Genomic DNA, 22,473 nt, shown 5'->3' on the forward strand with positions numbered 1-22,473 from the left:
CTCTACAGCAAGTATTTGTACCTCTCGTGACAAGGCAGTCTCTACTGTGGCTTCTATTGTAGTGTCTTCCAAGAAAGATAAAGTCTGGAGCTATAGCCTGTTGAAACTTTTAATAAACCTATTAGATAGCACCCTAAATCAAAGTGGAATTATATCAGTGAGGCTACTGTTCTTTCTTAGTGGTTGGTCTAATTGATCATGGTTTGTGTTGTTTCTCTCTTGACTTCTGTTTTATGCCCAACCAAGAATTTTAAGGGTACACAGAAAGCTGTTCACTGAGTTTCAGATAGGAGCTTCAGTAAAAGTGCTTCAGTGAGTGATTTGCTCCAAGGATATAATGCATAAAGAACAAGTAGAGCATCCCAGAGACATGGCTACAAATAAAATATGAGTATCTAGATAGCTTGCTAGTACATATGTCTGAGTAGTTGAGGCTTTGTTTCATTGTTTGAAAGTTACTCCAGAGAGCTGTTAGTTTACTTGGAAGTTCACGGGATGGAGGAGAATTTGAGGGTCAAGTTCACTTATTTTGAGCAAAAAATGAGAAGCTTGTTCTTTCCACCTCTTAGAGCATGCAGCAAAATCAGTGCTTTATTACTGATTTCTTGCCTTTTTTTTTTTTTTTTTAAAGTGTGTGATGTACTTAAAGATCTTGCCAGGGCTGTGGAGCCTTTCTTCAGCTAAGTGTCAAGGCAGGTGCTTATTGGGGTTTTGATCTTCGTGATAACTGATTAAAGCGAGTTTAGTCACTGGCAGTGAAGCTTCAGTTGCATCTGCCTGATGAAGGCACTCAAATGTCTGCATGCTGAAATAGACTTGAACACTTTTCTTGCACATTTGTTCAGAAATGTGTCATAAGGAGCATATCAGACTCTGCCAAAAATGTCTGGATCATTATTACAATTGTTTAATAGAAACACTTTGAGTAGACATCTCTATCTAAAATGCTATTCCTTCAGTATTGGGCATCAGCTAGGAGATCTGTGAATGTGGAGAGAGCTGCCTAGGCTGTTTGTGTGTTGGTTTCTGTGGATTCTCCTGTAGCTGGTTGTCTGTCCTGATTCAGCAGGTGTGAGAGCAAGTCAGGTTTGTTTAATAGGTCCATTGATAGTAGAATATAGCAGTCCATGCCTGTTTGCCAGCTTCAGCTAATCATCAGCAATGCTTGTGTGCATGGGAACATGAAGATGAATCAGCCTCCCGAGTGCTGAGTGTGTGTGTGTAATTTGGGAGCATGGCAGCCTGGCTCCTGCAAAGGAGTGTCACTGTAAATGGCAGTAGTGCTGCCCTTTTGTGAAGAGCATTGGCATTAACCTGAGTGCTGTTGTGAGAACTACATAGTATTGGATTTGTTCATTGCACTCCAAGACTGACCAGAGTATTACTTAGGGTAGCAGCATTTTGTTCATCTAGAAAAGTGATTGATAGGGGGTTTTTTGGTATGGCCTCAGGTTTTTGAGGCTGAACCTATTGAAGCAGCCAGCTAACTTGCACTGTAGTATGAAAACTGCAGGCAGGTTGATGTGAGGCTCTCTGCTGCTCACATAACTGCTGTATTTTTAGAAGACTTGAGAGGAAATTAGCTGGCATGGTTGCTTTATCAAACTTACAGCCCATGCCTTTAATTCATTTTTAGAGGAAGCAAATAACCACAAAACTTGTTTTCTCCAGCTTGCAAATCACTTTGTGCTGCATACTAATGTTCTTCTGATTATAATGGTGGTGTAGTTGGTATTTGTGTGCTGAGGGAGAAAGTGGAGAGCTCTCCATTCTGCCTATTACTGTAACAGCCACAGGCTCAGGAGAGGACAAAGCAGTAAATGTTGAAATATCTCCTATTGCTGCAGAATATTCAGTGTCATTAAACCCCCAGCTAAAGGGGAGGCTGTTGTCAGTGTGTTGTTTTAGTAAGCCTGGGAAGACTACAGAGTAATGTTATAAAGCATCTTTTTGGAAGTGGGGTTATGTGGTGCAAAACCAGAGCAAGCAAAGACAGCAGAAATTGCTGTGCTAGAAGAGCTGTAAGAATGTGCCAAAATACAGCCTGTGAAGATGGGGCAATAGATGAGGAATATGTGTGAATTGTCAGCTTCTGGGTATAACATTAAGTCTTGGACTGTGCAATGCTTTTCATTGTTGCTTCTGTTTGTCCTGCTGCACTGTCACTGTCTTGTCTATCGAGTTGTCTCTAGCTCAGGAAACTTAACTTCAGTGTTAGCCAAATTCTGGAAACTTGGAGTAGTGGCTTTTAGCCAAGCTTGGAGTGAGCTCACAGCTTCCATCCTACCTAATGGAATCCTTTCTTACTAAATTGCTTGGAGAAAGTACTCTGGACTCCATTCTGGGACTCATACTAAATGCAAAAAGAAATAAAACCAACTAAAATTTTGCATTTTAGTGTCTGGAAGTGTCATGGATCTTCCATATGATATGTGACCTCCCATGTTTCCAAGAAGCTTAATTTTTCAGTCTTGGCCTGATGGTTTTAAAACTAGTTTTTAAGAAATCCTGTACTCTACCAGAGAGTTAAGCTTGATAGTTAAAACAGTAAAACTGTCAGGCTGCCTGGCACTTAACTTTTAGATGACTTTGCCCTTTTGAAAACAGTCAGTGGTTTCTGCAAACTTTTTTTGCTAATAGTTTTTACTTAGGTCATAAAATAAGTTTTTTTTACTGTAGACTTTGTGCCTTTTCCCATTGGGCAAGAAACAGACAAATGGAAATTACATGACCAGGAGGAAAATAGGTATAGCTATTTCGTTTTGAGGCATTTCATGCCTGTCCATCTAAATTCTTTGGAGGGTGGAAGTGCAGAGTGCATTAGCAAGCAGTGTGGAACCAGCCCTGTGGAAGGCACCTGCTGCCCCTCTCCTTCATCGCTGCAGAGCTCCAGGAGCTGTTCAATCCCAAAGGCTTGAACAAATGGCTTGGCCATTTTTGGTGTCTTTGTGGGACACCCATTCACTGCAGCTGCTTGAATAGATTTTCTGTCTTTTAGCTCTTAGAAGTTTTGTATTCTGCCAGAATTTGTTTTGAGGTGTCTGGCTCTGGCACTGCAGCAAAGCCTTTAATAAGCACTTAAATTCCTTCCCCTGTGATAAGAACCACGGTCACTCTTCCTCTTGCCTGGTGGCTGTCTGGCACTTTCCCAAAAGACTATGGGATTCCCTCCTAGCCTTTCTGTTTTTAAATAAAGCAGGTTCTGATGTCCAGAGCTAAATGTGAATTATGGCTGTGCACATGATGGTTGTTATGCTTCCCAGCATTAACTTGTTATTTTGTGTGATGCCTTAAATGTAAAAACATCCCAACTGAAGTCTGCCTGTTGTTATCAGTTTGCCTGCTAACCAAACAACTCAGATTTATTTTTTTTTTATTCCCTGCTAGTACTGAGCGTGTGACAAGCTTAGCTGTGAATATGTGGGGTTTATGACTGCGTGGGGTTTATGACTGCCTATGCTTTTCTTGTCTCCATTTTTCTAAATCCTGATGCTTTTCAAGCCTTACTAAAACATGTTTAATAAAGGGAAAAATTACACTGAGTCTAGTCACTGCTCTTTTAGTCACTGTGATACCATGGAGAATTCCAGGTGTTGCTAAACCCAGATAAAGACCGTGTGTGACGACTTTGGCATAATAATCTGCTTATGGGATTTCATTTTTTTATCTCTAGCCATGTAAGTATGATAATAGTGAAAATGATACTTGAAAGTGTGTGTGAATATATCCTATATAAAGCAAAAATTACTCATCTATTTTTTCAAAGTAGAAAACTGTTTTGTTATTTCTAAAAGGTTTCTTTGACTTTCTGTAATGAGTTATTGGATTTTGCTTACAATAGGTAGTTTAGATCAATCTTTTTTCCTATGTTGTGCCTATTATTGTTATCAAAGAGTTGGAGCCAGCCTCGTAGGTCAGGTTTGGCATTCTTTGAAGTAAAGCTAGTTTTTGAGCCTTATCTTCCTCCATATGTACAGGGTAGTTTATCCTAGTGCATCTCACCCTGAGCCGTACAAATACACAGAAAATATAATGGGAAATTGGAAGGTGCCACTTTATTTCTGTAGTTTGAATGAAAATAAAGTTTCTGAGGAACTAATGTCTCAGCTTCTTGACTCTCTATGGGATGTAGAGAAATGCAGCTCAAACATACCTGAGTGTGGAACTACTTTGAAGCCTGTTGGCAGCTCGGGTGTCGCTGGGGCTCCTGCAGCTCACCCACACACCAGCCTTGTGCTGAACGGAGCTGGTGTTAACAGCGGTGATTGCAACACTGTAACACTGATTGCAAAATCACTGCTCTTCCCTTGTTTACCAGAGCTTCTCCAGTAGGAAGGGATAGTGTAAACATGGTGTGGTGGATCAACCAGCAGGAAAGTGCAGCTGAACCCTCGGTGGGAGCTCCTGTGGTGCCACTGCAGTGACATCAAACAGCTGGGGACAGCGCCGGGAAGTCACAGGAGTGCTTTGGATTCCTGGGCTGTCCACCGGGGGCTTCAGCACCAGAAAAAAGCTCTGTAGGTGTTACCACTGCACAGCCTTGCACTTGAGTGCCAGAGAGGTTTTCTGGTACAAGAGTAGATGTTTGACTTGGCTGTACATGTTCATATTGTGTGTTTGAAGTGGGAATGCTGCTGCACAGGGAGGAATGGTGACTACCAAAGTCCAGAGGTGGAGATGCTGCTTCAAAGTTTCCCTGGACCTGGAAATTTCATCCTTCAGTACATTCCCTAAAAGCGAGGGAGAAATTTGCAGGCTGACATAGGGGGACAGAGGCATCCCAGATTGTTTGGGTAAAGAAAAAAACTTAGAAATATCCCTTAAATATTTATTGCTTCATTGGTAGATGTGTCTTCCCTGTATCCACCAGCTGGGGGGTCAGGGGGAGGTGGGCATCAAGGGCAGAACTGAGGTTTGATTATTTTTTATATTTTTCTGCCTCAGGCCATGAGGGTTTTTCAAAGGTCGTTTGGGGAGAAAAAAATTGGCAACTAGATTCAAGCACTGAGTAGCCCCTAACCCTCAGCGTTATTTAAAGTTTGTGAGGGTGACAAGGCTGCATGAATGTTTCTTTTTGTCTTCATTGAACTGGTGCTTTGCCAGTGTTTTGTGGGGGTTGTAACAGCAGTAACTGAGCAATGTGCTGCAAAAAGCCATTGTTTGAATATGGATGACTTCTTAAGCAATAGATGATTCTTTCACATTTGTGTGAAATGTGAAAATGAAACAAAGGGAAGAATTAGGTTTTGTAAAGGATTTGATGCTTTTCCTTGACCCTTGTTTCTCGGTGGAGGTGGTGCTGTCCTGTCCTGTCTCTGCACAGCTGTGCACAGCTGTCCTGCACAGCAGGAGCAATGGCATTGCTGAGGGGACACCGAGGCAGCCCTCAACAGCTGGGAGCTGCTTCTCTTCTCTGAGCTTGTGCTGTGGGAGCTCTCAGTTATCTCCAGTAAGCTCTGGGACTGAGACATGAGGTTTTCACTTCTGCTCTGTGACATGATCTCCTCCAGCTGCACTCCTGGTCCTGTGCACTTGCTGTTGTTGCACTAACCCTGCCCCTTGTGGGATTTCTAGGTGGGTATTCATGTGAAACTCCAGGTGTTCTGCCAGAATGGGATTAATTCTGGATTGAATACAACCCAACCAACCTTTCCTTTTTGGTGCTCTTGAGGCTACAACTTAATTGTACTGGAAGTACTATGGTTTGGGGTCATCTCTAGTTAAATTACCTTGATGCAACTCAGTCCTGCTCTTTGCCTTTAATTTTGGAGCTTTTCTAGGTTTAAACAGCAGAGAATCAGCTTCTTGGAAATGCTGGAGTGTAGCTATGCCTTTGTTTTAATAGAGATAAGCCTGAACTATGGCTTAGGTCTGCTTTCCTATCCCCTAAAGGAATTTGCAGCAGAATTGGTATGTGTCAGCAAGGGAATAAAATGCCTTGGCAGTGTGAGGTGTTTGCAGTGAGATCATTTGCTGGCTGTCCTATTGCCAAGTGCTGTGTCTTGCAGTGCTTTGTCTTGCAGTGCTGTGTCCAGACTCTGTATGGAGGTTTGTACAGGTCTTAACTACATTTGAGAATACTTCTGTCTTAAAATCCTGGTTTCTTCCATGTGTTGTGTCAATTTTCAGAGGTTTTATTTTTACCATTTTATAACAGTTTCTGAAGATTTCCCCAGCACTGCTGAGCTCTGCTCAGTGGTAACTGTTATTATACTATTAACTATTCTTTATATATATATATGTGTCATTGGAGTGCTAACATTTTCCAGCAGTTCTGGAGCACCATGCTGGTTAATGCACCTGCATGCTGGCTGCAGCTGGGTTGCTTTGTTTGGAGTAGAAGAGAGAAGAGATTCCTGGCTGCCTCATGCATTTATTGAGAGTGGGTTTGAGGAGTTTTTTCCCAAAGCTGAGCCATAACCCTAAAATGGAGACAGCAGATAGTAAAGGCATTCTATCAGTTTATCAGTGGAGAGGGGGTGGCCAGCAGCAGATAGAGGAGCATCCTCACAGGAATGTGCCAGAGGACACTGAAACAATTACTCAAAAGCGACTGAACTCCTGGGGCACTGAAACAGCTTCTCCTGGATCTGAAGTGCTCAACCCACAATGCTGTTCAAATCTGTAGGTTTTGTCCTGAGTGTTCTAATTCCTCCTTTGCAGCTGCTCTGTGAGGTGACTGCTGTGCATGTATCAGTTCTGTGGGTTGCTTTTCTTAATGCAGCAGTTTTGGTCTCCCCAGTTCACCCCATGCTGCTCCCTTACCACAGCAGGCAGAAATGAGAGTTTCTGAAATGGTTTTGTTGGACAGGGCAGTTCATATTTTCCAGTTTGTAGTCTGGAATTGTTCCCTTGGGACAATTGACTGTAAAGGCCTTTTAACTGCAGAAGATAAAAAGGGGAAGAAAGGCTTGCAGCTCTGTGCAGCAGAGTCTCCGTGTAAACATCAACCAGACAAAAAAGACTTCTGCTCTCTGGATGGAGTTTGCTGTTCAGCTCAGGTGTTATCAGAAGGCTCTGGGGTGGCATGAAAGGAAGAAAGGCAGAGAAAAGTTTCTGTCACTTCCTGATAGTGTGCCAAAGTCCATCATGGTCCCCATGTCTGTGTGGGGGACTTCTATCTCTGTGATATTTTACAGAAAAATAATTCAATTGAGTTTGAGGCCTTGTAGAAAGGGAAACAAGACAGGTAAGCTGCTACTTAAATCTTTTGTTTTGGTCATCTAGTGAGACCTAGTCGTTTGGGGTTTTTTTACCTCAAATTTCAGTGAACACTGAGGTCTGAGTTCTTGTTTTCCAGTAGCTTCAGCCCTGTGGCATTTGGTGTGTCCCATTCTTGCCACATTGTTACCCATGGAGAAAACAGTCATTGACAACTTTAAAAACTTTGTTTGTTGGTTTGGGTTTTTTTCCCTTTCAGCAAAATTTCTTTTCTGTTTTGTTATTAAGCAACACGGGAACAATCTATCGTGGTCTAGATTTTGCTGCAGAGTCTGTAGGAAGAGTCAGGGAAAGCAATATGTGGTTTAGGAATTTTGCCCTGGAAAAAGGAACTCCTCAATGACACAGAACAGGCCAATATTAGGAAGATCCAGCAAGATGATGTGCTCCCTTAGGGAGATGGTTTCCAGAGGCACAGGTAAGAACAGCTCCAGTCCACCCAGGCTGCAAACTCCCTGACTCCAGTGCCATTCCTGGCTTTTTGGCATCCTCTCTTCTCTGTTTTGTGCAAGGCTGTTCTGCTGAGGGCATGTGGCCACACATTTCCCTGCAGCAGGCTGCAGATCACACACACAGAGTGTTTGGGAGCTTCACCAGGTGTGTGTTTTGTGTCCAGATAGGCTCTGGAAAGGTTTGACAGCTGGGCCTGTTCCCACTTCCTTCCTGGCTGAAATGATTGGGTGCTGACTCAAATACTTGCACATTTTCCAGGTGCAGGGCTCCAGCTGCCATCTGACCTCAGGCAGCAATGAGATGGTTCTATAAAAAGCTTCAAGTGGTGAACACACGTGGAAGGAGACATTTGGCAATACAGCAGTAGGCAGCCTATCCCAAATGGAGCTCCAGTAAAGAGACACCAAAGCAGCAGTGCCTTGCCATTCCCCAGCAGCTGGGATTGATGTTTAGGATCACCTGAAAACACCTTCACTGTGCTTTCCTGTAAAGCTGTTCCTGTCTGCCTCAGCAAGAAGGACTTAACACGTGTGGAAAAATCAATGGGCTTCTGCTGCAGGGGCTTGTGGCATGGGCTGGCTTTTGCAGGCAGCCCTTGAGAGAGCTTATTTCTTTTATCTAGCGGCATGAGATGTTCAAGAGGAAAATAACTGTTGCAGAATTTGTTCTTGTGCCTTGCCACAGTCCAAAGCTGGAAATGCCATAGTTAGGGCAGTTCTCTGTAGCTGCCTGGATTAGAAAGGTAACTCATAAACCATGGTGGATGTTTTTGAAAATGCTGGTAGTTGTTTTCAGAGTGCAGTTTGATGTGACTGTTATTCTTCCTTCAGTGTAGGAGGATAAAAATGTAACATATATGTTAATTCTTACCTATTATTATGAGTTGTGGTACAAGTAGGAAGAGTTAATTATACGTAACTATAACATTGAACTGGGCTGATAGGAACTTGTGTTCTGTAGACTCAAATGTCAGTAAAAGGGGATATGCTTTACTTGTCTCCATGTGGTAAAATCCAGGACTTGTTTATTCTCTGGAGGCAGTTTAAAAACTCAAAATTTCCCCCAAATGCAGGAGTTTCATTACTGAATGACACTTCATTATTAGAGATACTTTATTACTTGAAGCATTCCATACAGAAAACTACTTTTCTGGCTCACTTGGGAGCCAGGAGCTCTGCTGTTTGCCTTCCTTTGACACATACTGTATTCCCACCCATGCTTATTTTAAACTTGAGGCTGGCAGCAAAGGTGTCCTACTGACTTGGTTAAAATATTGACTGAACTTTGTGTCCTGTTTCCTACAGTGGCCAGTGACAGATGATTAGGAAACAGCTTGAGGAATGAAAGATCCATAGTGTGATTTTTCCTTTGGGATACCTTGTCCACTTTTGGCAAAAAAACCCGTGCACCTAAGGTTGCTGTGTTTAATAGGTCCTGATTGATCTGTCTCCATTAATTTGGTGAGTCCCTTTCTGAATGAATTTATAATTGTGATTTTTGAAGTTGACACAGCAGTTGAATTTGCAGCACAGCGATGCATTGTGAGCAGGCACTTCCATTTGTGTCATTGTAGCTTTCCACAGAACAATTCCGACTGAGCCTCCCCTTTCAATTCAGCCTGGTGGCAGACATGTCAGAACTATTACTGAACAAAAGAGGGTGGAGATACCTTTTTTTCCCCCAAACTGTGGTTTCTGCCAGTCCTGTTTGCAGTTTAGTTTGCATGTTTTTGTGGGTTTCTGTTGCTGACTACTGGAAGCCTGGTTAACAGCTTAATATCTTCCACCTAGGGCCATGCAAACCAAAATGCAAATAAAAGTCTTGCAGTTGACTCATAAATGCCATAAAAAGAATGAAATTACAGAAGCAGAAAATCTGATTGCAAATAAAAAAAAAAAGCAAGAGAATTAGCACAACTTTTCCAAAGTAGTACTGTGTGGCCCTCTCCAAGTCTGCCTCAGCTGATCAAGAGGATTGTTTCAAACGCAAGCACCCTGATAACATTTAAATCACTAAATCCAGAAGAGCTGTCTGTAGGTACTGTGTGCTGATGCTGGAAATCCCCTTTCAGTTGAAAGTAACCAAGTGCAAATGGAGCCTGTTCGCAAAGGAACCTTCTCTGGCCTCTCGTGTTGCTGTTTTCAAACAGCCCACGATGACTTCAGGACCCTGTGACCTAATAAATGAAACAGCCACAACAAAGGCAGCCTGATCTCCTTGCTCAGGCATTTTGCCACGGAAAGTCACTGTTGGCTGGCTCAACACTGTCAAACAGGAGAGGCACAGAGAGGGAGGTGACTCATCATGGAAACTCATCTTTGGCGGGGCGAGGGAGCTTCCCGCGTTCCCCTCCCTGGGCTCTGCAGAGCAGGACCCAGCGCTGGGCAGAGCTGTATTTCCACGGGAGCATCCCCTGGGGAGCACACGCCTGTCTCTTCTGCTCCCTTCTTCCAGAGCTCAGGCTCCCTCCTCCGCTGAAAAAAAAAAAGCTTCACAGTCTTTTGAGGTAGCTACAGTAGCTCTTTCTTTCAAAGCTGACCTTCAAGGGAATAAATGCTGTCAGGCAGATCCCACTTCGTGCTGTTTGAAGAACGGCTGAAGGGAGAGATGTTTCGAGAGGATCTCATTTATTTTTTTCCTTTATTTTCTATTCTGCTTGTTCTTTATGTCCCAATTTTAAGATCCTGTCTATCCTGGTGACTGAATGGCTGACCTGGAAATGTGGAATTATGAATTAAGAAGAGCAATACTTGGGTCTCCTCGAGAGGAAGGTTTTGTGTGGTTTTTTTTCTTCCTTTGGTTATTCTAGAATACTTAATTCATGATGAAGCTTGCAAAAAGGAAGGAACTACTGTTACTGATAAATACTAATATGTATAAAACCCTCACTATCCTAGGTACTAACTTTACTTTTTAGGGAATTTGACCTGTTACTGCAGCCTGCATTTCAGGTTTCTAAATTTCTGAATTTCAGAGTTTCCATGCTGAGAGAGTCTGTGTCTGCAAAGGAGTAAAAGCCTGACCTTGATGTAGTTGCTACAACTGTTCTGTGCAGAGCTGTTGATTTTTCTCTGCCAAAGAAATGTCTTATCAGATTTGATACATCATGTTGCCTCCTGAAAAACTTAACTCCTTTCTAGACAAATTTAGCTGAAGATAAAAATACTCTTAAAACTAATAGGGTGTTATTTGTACACAAGTTTTAGAAGTAAAGGAAGTTTAATAAACTTCCATAAAATTAACTTTCATATATCTCTACTGTAATTTGCTAATAAGGAAAATCTTATTTATTAAGCTTACAAAAATATCAGCCAGTCCACATAATAACTTCTTGAAGATATATTTTCTACAGTCCAAGAGTAAGAGGATACAAATCTTTCAAGAACTGATTGAAGATAAGCTCAAATAATAGAGAATTCCAGCTATAACTAACTTTCCTTTGAAAAAAATATGGAGGGGGAGGAGATTGTAAGATTTATAGCTACCAGAAGTTTGCATTTTTTTCAGTCCTCAGATGTAATTGAGGTAACTGTTTTTGTTATGGACTTGGTGCGATGCATGAGCCGTGTTTGGTGCCTTTATCTCACAGAAAGTTTCTGAGGAGATCAGTGGTGCAGCTGTGAGCTCTGCACAGGAGTGAGAGCAGCTCAGTGTGCTGCTGCTGAGTCATGCTGACAGCTCAGCCTGGGCAGCTTTAATCAAGGTTCAAAGGGGAACAGGGCATCTCTGAGCACTGAGGTAAAACCAAGGAAATCCTGCAGGCACTGCTGGTGCTCAGTTTGCTTCTGGCTGAACCTGCTGTGCCAGCCTCTGAGCTGACAGCCAGGGAAAGAACGTGGCTGCTGATGCTCAGGTTTCTGGTACTGTAATTAGGGCTTTGGCTTTTTGACTCAGTGCAGAACATCTTCTTGAAGCAATCAGAACACTTCCTTTGCTGTCAGATGTCACTAGGGGTGTAAAGAAATTTTCACTGACTTCAAGGATGGTGCTCAAAGTGTGACTTTATAATTTTCCTTAGATGTGATTCCTCTTGCAGTGGAGGCTGCCACTGCTGCCAAGGGACAGTGGGAATATTTGTAAAATCCTATTTACATGTGAGTTAACTGTGAATGGATGAACTTACTTTCTTTTTCTAACCAGTCAAGTTAAAACTCAGTCATGCACATAGAAAACCAATAGAAAAGGGACTTTTATCTTGTGGAATCATAAGACAAAAGTGTTTTCTCCCCCAGTCAGTCATTTGTGGTATCTGCCACGGGATGTCCTTTGACAAACATATATCTGCCATAGAAAATGGCTGCATGAAAAAGTTGCATAATGATAGATGTTCTTTGTCATCAGGTGGGTTTATGCCAGGGGCAAGGATGTGCTTCCTGTTCTCTGGCTTTATGGACATGCATTTGGCTGGGGAAGAAGGTGATGCTATTTGTATGTGATGGTTCACATCCTGTCATGGACAATTTGTCCTTTCAGTATGAGTCACACTGGTCTCAGCACTGCATGATGCCAATCAGTTGTTTCATTTTGTTGGTTGTTAAAAATAAGGCTGGCTTGCTCCCTCACCTACCTTGCACTAGTTTTCTTGCCTTGGATGATGTACATGAAGATCACTCCTTTTCTCACAACCAAAGAAAGACAAAACCCACTTTAAAGTGCATGTGACTCCTCCAGCTCTGCCAGCTCTGGTTTGCAGCTGCTGTCAGTTATTATTTTGTCAAAGTTCAGGTTTCGAACTCACCTATCTGCCTGACACTGGGAGGCTTCCCTTTGGATATATTCATTGCATCTGACTTGAGATTTATTTACCACTATGCTTGTTTTACTGTTCCAAGTAAGGGCCAGCCCTTCCTAGAGCAGAAGGAGACAGCTTTGTCAGAAGGAGACAGCTTTAAGGCTGCCAGATAACCTGACCAGCCTGCTCCCCTGTAAACAATTTGTGGGCTCTGCTGATAAGGATTAAGCAACTGCACTGGAGATGATAGGAAGATTCTGGTATCTGCAGGGGAGCAGAGCAGTCCTGCTCCAGCATACTCATGAAGAAAAGCACCTTGAAGCTTATGAACATTTATAACCTCTTGTTAATGATGATGGCACCCACCTGCAGCTGCAGCTTTTCTGATGTCAGTGTGTGTCATCAAGCCCCAGATGCTCATTGTTTTGTTCTCATCAAACTCCCTGCTTTGCCTCACAGGCCCACAAGAAACTCTCAGTGGCTCTTTGCAACAAACCAAACAATTACAAAACCCTTCCAGCCCAGTCTGGGTGATGCTTATCAAAGGGTTACTCATAAAGATCTTGCCTGTATTAGATAAGGTGTCTGGCCCTAGAATGAGAGCTGGATCCATGAAACTGCTGGTTAACTCTGTTCAGTCTGTATCTGAAATTGATTTTAAGCCTTGCATGATTAATATAGGCTTTTCAGCTAGGGATTATAGACCTATGAGGACATGCAGGTGCCAGTTTGCTAGTTATAAATTGTACTGTAGATTCAATTCTGAGGGACTCAAGTATTTTAGGAATGCCATTCACCCCTGCACAGGTAAATTTATCTGGTATGCATCTGTGATGAAAACCCTGAGAAATAAGAGTGGGTTTGTTACAATGACAGCAATAGAAAAGTGATGGCTTTAGGTCAAATCAGTCAGGTTTCACCCCTGTGGGGAGGGTGGAGAGAGAAACACCTTTATCCTTACTGTGAACCATACAAATAGAAAAGCAAAGACTACAAAGCAGAAGAGGGTGGAGGGAGAATCCAGGTTTAAGGAGGAGATGGCTCAAAAAGAAGTACTGTCTCCTGCAAATATTTGCTGTGATGAAGCATGGGAAGGCATAAAAGCAGTCTGAAAATCTGAGTATTTGCATCTGCAGAAAGAGAGAAGGGGAATGAGAGTGCAGATCTTGCTCTTTTTTCTCTGACTGTGTGGTCAGAGGGCCAGGACAGGTCATGGTTGCAGATGAAGCTGCTACTTTCCCCTGGCCCCAGGGCACATGGGCAACCCAGCAGCCTTCCTGCATTGCTTTCATTTTGGTGCAGTCTGCACCTTGCACCAAATTCTTTTAGAGATCCGTGGAGTGTTATTGCCTGTCCTTGCCTTTCCACGTGTAAATTTTGTAGCAGAAATGGATCAGCTTTGCTCGATGTGACTTTGCTGTCTGCTGCCTTTAAATCAGCCTCAGCTGCTGTGAGACTCAAGTGGTGGCAGCTGGGAGGCTGCTGAGCTCCAAGCGTGGCTGCAGTTGCTCTGTGACCTGAAGGAAAAGGTGACTGCGTTTTACACTCTGGGTGGCAGAATGCCCTGCATTAAGGGTGATGGAAAACAGGTATGTGGGAGGAAGCCCTTACTCAGTTAATACACCTAAATGTGAAGAAAGAGGATTTGGTGTCAAAGTACATCTGTTGCCCGTGGTTTGATGCAGACAGCATGACATGTATTGCTAAACCTTTGTTCCAGCTGTCACAGGCACCTAAGTTTCCATGATTTTTCATTGGCTGCTGCCTGTGAAATTTGCTACTTTTGAAATTTACTGCTTTTGACATAGAGGAATATTTTTTTCAAAGTGTGAGTGAGCCTGCAGGATGAGGATGTTGATAGCACAGAGCTGACCACACTCTGCTGGAAGCTTTAGTCCAGCAGAATTTCAGCTCCTGGCTGCAATGGTAGTTAGAAAGGAAGAGAATAAAACTGGACAGCTCTCACCAAGTCCTCTGATTTGTAGTTTCTGAATAGATTCTTGTCTTAGTCTATTCTTCTTTGCTATTTAAAGGAAAACATATATATTTTCCCTTCGTGTTTAGAGAGCAGGCATGGATTAGGCTTACTAAGCAATAATCAGCTTTCACTGGTTTAAAATTAACACAAAAACAAAACTAGTCTTTTTTCTCTCAGCTGGTGAGAGTAGGGGACAGAAGGTGTCTGGAGGAGGTGGCTCAGGCTTTTGTGGCACTGTGAAGAAAGATGTGACCTGCAGCAAGCTCTTTCTATTGCCAGATGCATGGTGCCACATCCACCCTGGATGGGTTTTCCTGGCCTATCTTCCCACCTGCCAGGGTGGCTGTATGGAAAGAGAGGTGAATTCTGCACTGTTCGGGGGGGAGGGATAGGTGTTATCCTGGTGGTGATAGGAATGCATGTATTATCCTGGGGGTGATAGGAATGCATGTCCTAGGGCTGGTGGAGAGCCAGCAACATCAAGTGTCCTATCCTACTGTCCACCACCCTCAAGCTGCCCCCTAAAGAGAACCTCCTCCCCTCCCCTATTTTGTGCTGACAGTGAAATCTTAGAGTTCTACCTGAAACAGAATATGGGGGATTTTAAACCCCTGCCCCTTGCAGTGGGGAAGGACACCTAGAGGCCTTTGCTGCCTTCTCTGTCTTTGTTCTCTCCCTGTCATGCTGAGAGCTTCAGTGTTTATGGTGGAGATGCTGCACTGCAGCTGCCCTGAGTGTTCCTAGGTCCATGGGCAGGGATGTCTCCCACCACTTCAGGGTGGTCCCATCCAGCCTGGCCTTGAATGGGGCATCCACAGCTGCCCTGGGCAGCCTGCTCCAGTGCCTCAGCACCCCTCAGTGAAGAACTTCTTCCTACTATATCTCATTTAAATCTCTCTTCCTTTAGTTTAAAGCTGTTCCCCATTTCCCATCATTATGTGCCCATGTTTTTGTTGGGTGACCTGACCCTCTGTGAGTGTGTCCTCCCAGTTCTGTGTAGCCATGTTTGTATCCCTGCAAATGTGCTTCACGTGCTGGCATAAGGAGGCTGGAGCCTCCATGTTCTCCAGCATGGCTGCTTTGTGGGGCTGGGGATGTTTGATTTTACTTTATCTTCTCTAATTAAGTTGCTTTGTTTTGATTTAGTGTTTGGGTGTTGTTAACATGCCCACTCAGCTGGAACCACACAGCATATGCAACTTCAGTGTCCATCTTCAGGCTCACGTCATGCTGGGTCATGATTTTTTTTCTTGGCAGGACAGCAGCTAAAGTTTTCCCTTTCTCACTATTGAGCAATTGGGCCAATGACCTCCTCCTGAAATCACAACTGTGACCCATTTTCTGTGCTGAAGGAGCAAAGGTGTAAGAGTTCACAGCATAGCACAGAGCTGTGCCTAGCAGGCAACACTTCCCATTTTCGGTTTCTTCTGCTGGCCAAGTCATGCTGGGAGATGTGGCTTAAGGCTAAAAGACCTCCACAGGGTGTGCAAGGCCTGCCTGTGTGTCAAGCATCTTTCCATCTCCTCTTAGCACTGAATTGGAGAAGGCTGTTTTCCTTCTCTAGCATTAGGGGGAGCATGGCTGTTGAGAGAAAGGCTATGGTTGGAAAAAAACCTCACAAACTGAAAAAAGAAGTTCTGAACCTTATGAGTCCAGTTTAAACTCTGTCCTTACACAATGGCCTCTTTATAATCCCTGTGCCACCAGTAACAAGGCTTCTGCAGGCACTGGAGATTGAAGGACCTTGCTCTCAGACATCAGGCAAAGAGGAGGAGTAGAAATGGACAGCCTGATAATTTTGCAGTCCCCTAGGAAGAAGCAAATGAAGCTGGGTGGGATTGACAATTGTTGAAACATTGTTTGGCATTCCAGAGGCCTTGTTAACAACAGTGTCACAACAGCTATTCAGGAATGCCATTGTACCACCAGGGCTGCCTCTGAGAAGTTGCATTTTCTAAACTAAAATTCCCTGGTTTAGCTTCCAGGAGTGTCACTGCTGATTGTACATAGGACCTTGGATACAGGGGACAATATTATTCTCTTTGAAGCCTCTGGCTCTGCAAATTAGTTTAGTTTTGCACTTTGGTAGAAACATTGCCCAATAAGCTGTGTGGTAAAACCTCTCCACCCTCAGCCAAAATCCCCAAACTCTTACTGATTTTCTCAGAGCTGGGAATTCACGTGTGAGCTCAAAGTTCATAGACTTACATAATTCCTCTGCTGGCTTGTGCTGGCTTCCTCCACTCATGGAAAGGACCTTATTGATCAGTTCCCTTTAAACCCCCAGGGATACTTCCTGCCTACTCAGTGAGCAAGGCTGGCAGTCAGTGCCTGTGTGCACAAAAGGTACCAGAAAATAACATTTAGGCCAAATGTTCTGTCAAGGGTATTTTACTTCATATGCTTTCCCACAATTTAGCACCTCCTTTAATCATTGCATCTCAAGCTGCACACATTCCACTTGCTTCCTTAGGAAAAATACCAAGAGAATCAAGGATAAAGTATTTAAGGAGAGTGAGTCCTTCCAAGGGAGAAGTTTGAGGTGCCCAAAGCAGGTGTGCCTGGGTGCCAGACTATGGTACTGGTAGCTGCAGGATGACTGTGCAAGGAGGACAAAGTGTAACTGGTACATGTGGATTCTTCAGTAGTATTATCCAAGAGGAAGTTTTTGTGAGACCTGTGGTGTTTGCAGTGCATCCAGAAGTCAGAGAAAGAGAAGAGGGAGAGTTGGAAAGGGCCTAAAGAGGGAAGAATCTTTAGAAAGGCAATGAAAAAGGCCAGAAAGAATAAACCTTTGTAAATTGCTCTATGAAGGGCACAAAAGCAACTCAGGTGCCTCAGAGTGACAGTTCCATGAAAGTTACAACAAAAATCACCAATGGGAAAGGATATTCTTCTTAACTCCTTTTTTTTCCCCCTTTTTTTAAATTAAGTTCAAAAGGATGACAGGAGCATGAGGCAAAGTGTTATTTGTGTAGCAGGGAAGAGACACATATGAGGACGTCTGTTTTAAGGAGCTGCTTCAAAAATAACCACAGGAGAGGAGAGTGTGTGCAGAGCGCAGCAGGCGACCTGCAGAGCAGTGGAAAGTGAGACAGCAGCAGTGCCCCGAGTGCAGAGAGCCCCAAATCTCCAAATTGTGTACTCATTGCCAAACCACCCCAGCCTGACACCAGTGGGTCTTTTACAAATTGAAGGAGGTGCTGTTTCCATGTTTTCTGCCCAAAAACATTGATCCCTTTTCTGTTGCTCTCCTTCTTGACCCCTTTTTCTTAAGTCAGCAGCTTTTAAATTCCACTTTCAAGTCTTTAAAAAATAACCCTGTTTCAATGCATCTCCAAAACATATGGCAAAGGAATGCAGATTTGGGTACTACTCCATCCCAAAGATGAGGTCTTTTTCACCAGAAAAAGAAAGGAAAAGCAGACTGTCAGATTTTGGAGCAGGATGCTCATGTCCAGTGTTCTGCCTTAGCCTATTTACTGCTGACTGCAGGAACAGACAGCAAACTTGGCCGCTGATTTACTGAGATGCTTTAAGAAAGTCCATTACACATTATCTGTTCCTTCAGCTTCCTGGTGGGTAAAACAGAGAAGTGAGAAGTACAATTTTTATGTTGATTTTCTTTCTGAAGTCTGTGTTTTCAGACAGCTCTGAAGGTGTTGTGGTGTAGGATTCAATGCAAATATCAGGTGTGATCCATTAGTGAAATGGAAGTGGTAAAGCCAGATGGTGTGAGACATCCCACTGGGGAACACAACATTTCATGCACCAGGCAGGTAATTTCTCCTGTTAGCCAGGTAAGAGAGCATGTTTGAAAAAGTCCAAATGAAAACTGAGCACAATAGCTCATTTGGAGATTCATCCTTTCCATGACCAAATACTCCTTAGAACAGAACTTTGTCAAAACGTGCCTGATGAATTTGCATCTCTGTTTTCTAGAGTTACATTGGGAAATCAATGGCAAGAACCACTTCAAAGTAGTAACCAGATGTTTCCTCCCTGCTTTTTTTAGCTATCACTGTGAGTAACAGAAACCTTTCACAAAGAGAAGTGAGGGTTTGAGATATAGTAGCTGATACCACTCTGGGAGGACACAGCTGTATTTCTTTTCTACACTAGTGGCTGTCAGCTGCCTTTGGCTACCTCCTGCCTCAAGGGAAGCATTATCTTCTGTGGTCCCTCCAGTACTGTGTTTTCTGATAAAGAACAAATGTTTCTGCTACAATCAGTTCATGTTGCGGTAACTACTTGGAACCAAGCTTCGGTTTCAGTTATAAAAATTCTCAGAGCACAAAGTTAACTATTTGGAGTTTCACAGAGTTATTCATATTCACCTGGCCATGCCTGGTATAACCATGACTGCACTATGGCCAGTGTTTGGAAGCTGACTACAAGCTGCAATGCAGCATTGTGTGTCTGTAAACCAATAAAGGGCTGTGCTTTGGACAAAATGTGATATTTCAAAAGTGTTGAGTAGCAGTCAAATGAGTTCACCAATGATCATTTCATATCCAGACTGCTTACACCAGCCCACTGGATACCTACTTTGGGTGCCCAAGCAAGTTGCAAACTAACCCCTGTAGGACTTGTATCTGACTGCTTTCAAGGAGACTTGGTCTTCCAAGCATTGAGATCACTTCTGCAATGGGAGCTTTGGCACATTGCTCAATTCTGAGACGTATTCAGGCATACAAATTGTTTGGTTTTTAAACTTTCCATGAAGTATTTAATGGTTTACTGTTTTGATGTCTCTTCTGGCTTTGCCAAGGTTGTGTTTTTTCTATTACTTTGTAACCACATAGAAGATATAAAACATTCACTCTCAATAAATAATGGGTAAATGTTTCATTCCAGCTTGGACTCAGCATATGGTTTTCTTCGTGTAGTTGTTTGCTTGCATCATTCTTGTTTCAGATGTGAACAATTTGGCCTAAATCTTTCTTTTCTGTGTGTGAAGTGGGACACGAGTGCATTGCATCATTCGGTTGTGCATATCCCCTGGACATGTGTTCTCTGCTATGGGATTATGGAAAAATGCCCAAATTTTTCTCTGACTCCTGCTGTACAGATGCAGGCAGGGTAGCAAGTATAAGTTTGTTAGGACAAAGATGTATTCTGAAAGAGAACAAGCACTGTAAGGAGGCACCTGTAAACAGATGCTCTTTACAGTGCAGAACTGACTGAGTGCAGCCTCTTCCTTGTCCGCCCAGCCAAAGCTGCCCTTGTGTTTGACACTGTCACTGCTCCTGCCACTCTTTCTCCCAGTTTTGCTGCAGGGTCTATGCACCTTGGCTTGCTCCCTAAACGTCTCACTGCTGCCCAGTCCTGAACCAATCAAAATCTGGGCAATGTCCCTTTGTCCCAGTCTGGAGCACACTGGCCCTGAGATGCAGCATCCCCTGGAAGGCAGCCAGCAGCAGGCTGCACAGCAGGGTCATTTGCCACTAGATGGCTGGACCTCCTTTTTGTGCAGCTCTCTGTTTTGTTCCCAGCTCAGTGACCAAGCTTAGCCCCAATAGTGGACTCGTTGTAAGCTCTCTGCCCACCCACTTTATAGCTTAACATTTTGAAACAGCTGATGCTTTTAGCAGATTTACCTTCATGATGAATATTTCAAACTTTTGAAACTTACTGAAAAAGCTGTGGTAGCTTTTTTGCAAGACAAAGAGGAAACACTTCCTGATCCTGTTCTTGGGTTTTTTTCCATTCCATGTATGATACAATTTTCACTGACTCTTATTCGTAGGTGTATGCCTAAGTGGGACACATTTAACAGTTCATCACTCAGACTGGAATACAGCATCATAGTGTCCTGAATAGTCACTGCCATGTGCCTTGATCTGGTGAATTTGGTGATATAAAATCTGCAAAACTTTTAGACACTGACATATATGTCACTGTGATTTGGGGCAGCAATGTCTTTCCTTTAAGAAAAATTATTTTGCCCACAGTCAACATCTTCAAAAAATTAATACCTCTGGATGAAAAATGTCAACTTTGCTGATGATTGCAGACTGACACATTATACAGAGCAAGAAGACTCACTTCAAAAGGAAGATTTCTCCTGCCTGAAAGCAGACAAGAGGACTAGGCAAAGAATCTGTTTTTGGAAGATACCACTTTATTTTCCTTTATCAGTCTCTTCACATTTTCAGTTCTGTTACTTGTATTTACTGGTTCACATCATGTGTCTACAGATGTATTTGTATCCTGAGTTCAAAACAAGAGAAAGGTAGGTTTTTAAATTAAAATTATTTTAGCTGTTTTGCTGTCACAGCAGTGGCAGTCTACACTTGCCACTTGGAGAAACAGGGAGTGAGTTATTGTCCCTGCTTCCAAGGTAATATAATCTAAAATATCAAACCTGGAAGTCTTAGGGCACTGTAACACCTTTGTGGGAGCCCAAAGATGTGCCAAAAGATGATGAGACATGAAACAGTAAGGTGAAGATGAATCTAGAAATAGCCCTGGGGTGGGTTTTCTTTTCTAAGTAGCTCACAGTCTCTCGCAGTTCAATTTTCTTAAAGCGCTATGACCGCAAAAAAAAAAAAAAAAAAAAAAAAAAAGCTGATGGTTTAACTAGTGTGGTGGAAGAGCAGAGCAGGAAATTCAGATGAACTCCACCCATCAAGACTCACAGAGAAACACAGGTAATGAAGCATTCAGCAGAGATGAGCCCCTGAATAAACAGACCTCAAAAGTAATTGTTCAACCCAACAAGAATATTAGTAGCTGTTCTGTTCTTATCTGCAGAAAGCTTTCTGGCTCTGTTAATGCAACAGAAGAGAGTAAGAGGGGCTTGGAAATTTCCATTTAGTGGACTTGCAGACAAGTAAATTGTAAATTTTTTGAAGTGCTTCCTTTTTAGAGGTGCCTGAAGTGTAACATGTGCAGATTATTTATGAAGAGCAACCTCACATTTGGAAGTAGTCCAGAAACAAAGTCCTACTTGATCCTGTCACAAGCAGAATGTTGTTACTGAGCCCAGAATGTCAGATGTAGCATAATTACAGGTATTGTGTATTCCTCCTATGACACTGGGAAGCAAAAAGCCATGGTTTGTAATCACTCTAGTAGTGCTATTTTATGCCTTTTGGGAATGTTTAAATAAACTTATTTTATTTACCTTGTTCCTAAGCAGGTCCCCTGATACAAGCTATACAGAATACTGCTGTAAAATACCTGTTCACCAGTGCTGATACAAGTGCTGTGTTTGCTGTGGCAGCTCTGCATAACATCTGAGAAATCAGAAGTGTCAATACCAAAGGTAAAGGAAACTGGTATCTTTGATCCAGCTATGTGGGAGCTGTCACTGGATGTGAATAGAGATGGTGGGTTTGAAGAACCAGACACAAAATTGTGAAGAAATCAGCTTAAACGTATCACCAACCTTCCTTTGGGATTATCAGCTCACTTGCACAGTCCTAATAAACTGTTAGAGGCCCTGTTGTGCAGTCTGACAGACAGGAGACACCAATGTCACAGCAGAGATGACATTACTTTTGTCACTGCTCTTTCCATAGCTCAGATGAGCAAGCCTGCTCCCGACAGAGGGTGGGAGGTGGCTCCCTGTAGCCAGGCTGCACTGCTGGGCCCTCCTCCAGCAGGTGCTGACCCCCTTGTGCACCTCATTGCTCTTCCCAGAGGGTTTTGGATCAGCTCTCTGCTGTGAAGGTAGGGGCATAGAGTCCCTTCAGATCACAGCATCTCTTCAGCCATTTGAATCAAAAAGCAATGAAAAAAAATGTCACTTGGATTTGAAATGAGATTTTTTTTTTTGCACAGTTGGCTTTTTCCACTCTGTTCTCAGCAAGACAATTTAAGCTCCTGCCTGCACAGAGGTCTGGGGGCTGAACTCCTGACCAAGCTGACCAAACAGGTATTCCATGCCTTTTAGTTCAATTATTGGCTAGGCCATAGTGGCAAACTCTTCTAGAAGCTGGGCTTTGAGATTAATTGCTCTTCTAGCCTCCCTTCCTACCCCTCTGGCAGCAACTTGAAGCCTACAAGAGCCAGATTTACAGTCATGCATTCTCTCATCCCACCACCTGCTTGCACTCCCTGACCTTCTGACAGGTTTGCAGAT

At 43.1% G+C, this 22,473-nt stretch overlaps 1 long non-coding RNA gene across 1 annotated transcript in view; it reads right to left on the reverse strand.

Annotated features, from left to right (window-relative positions):
- Window positions 1-22,473, reverse strand: part of LOC131084006 (uncharacterized) — a 31,603-nt gene that overhangs the window by 3,912 nt on the left and 5,218 nt on the right. The window lies entirely within an intron of this gene.

The sequence above is a fragment of the Melospiza georgiana genome, chromosome 5 (assembly GCF_028018845.1).
Source record: "Melospiza georgiana isolate bMelGeo1 chromosome 5, bMelGeo1.pri, whole genome shotgun sequence".
Classification (NCBI taxonomy): domain Eukaryota; kingdom Metazoa; phylum Chordata; class Aves; order Passeriformes; family Passerellidae; genus Melospiza; species Melospiza georgiana.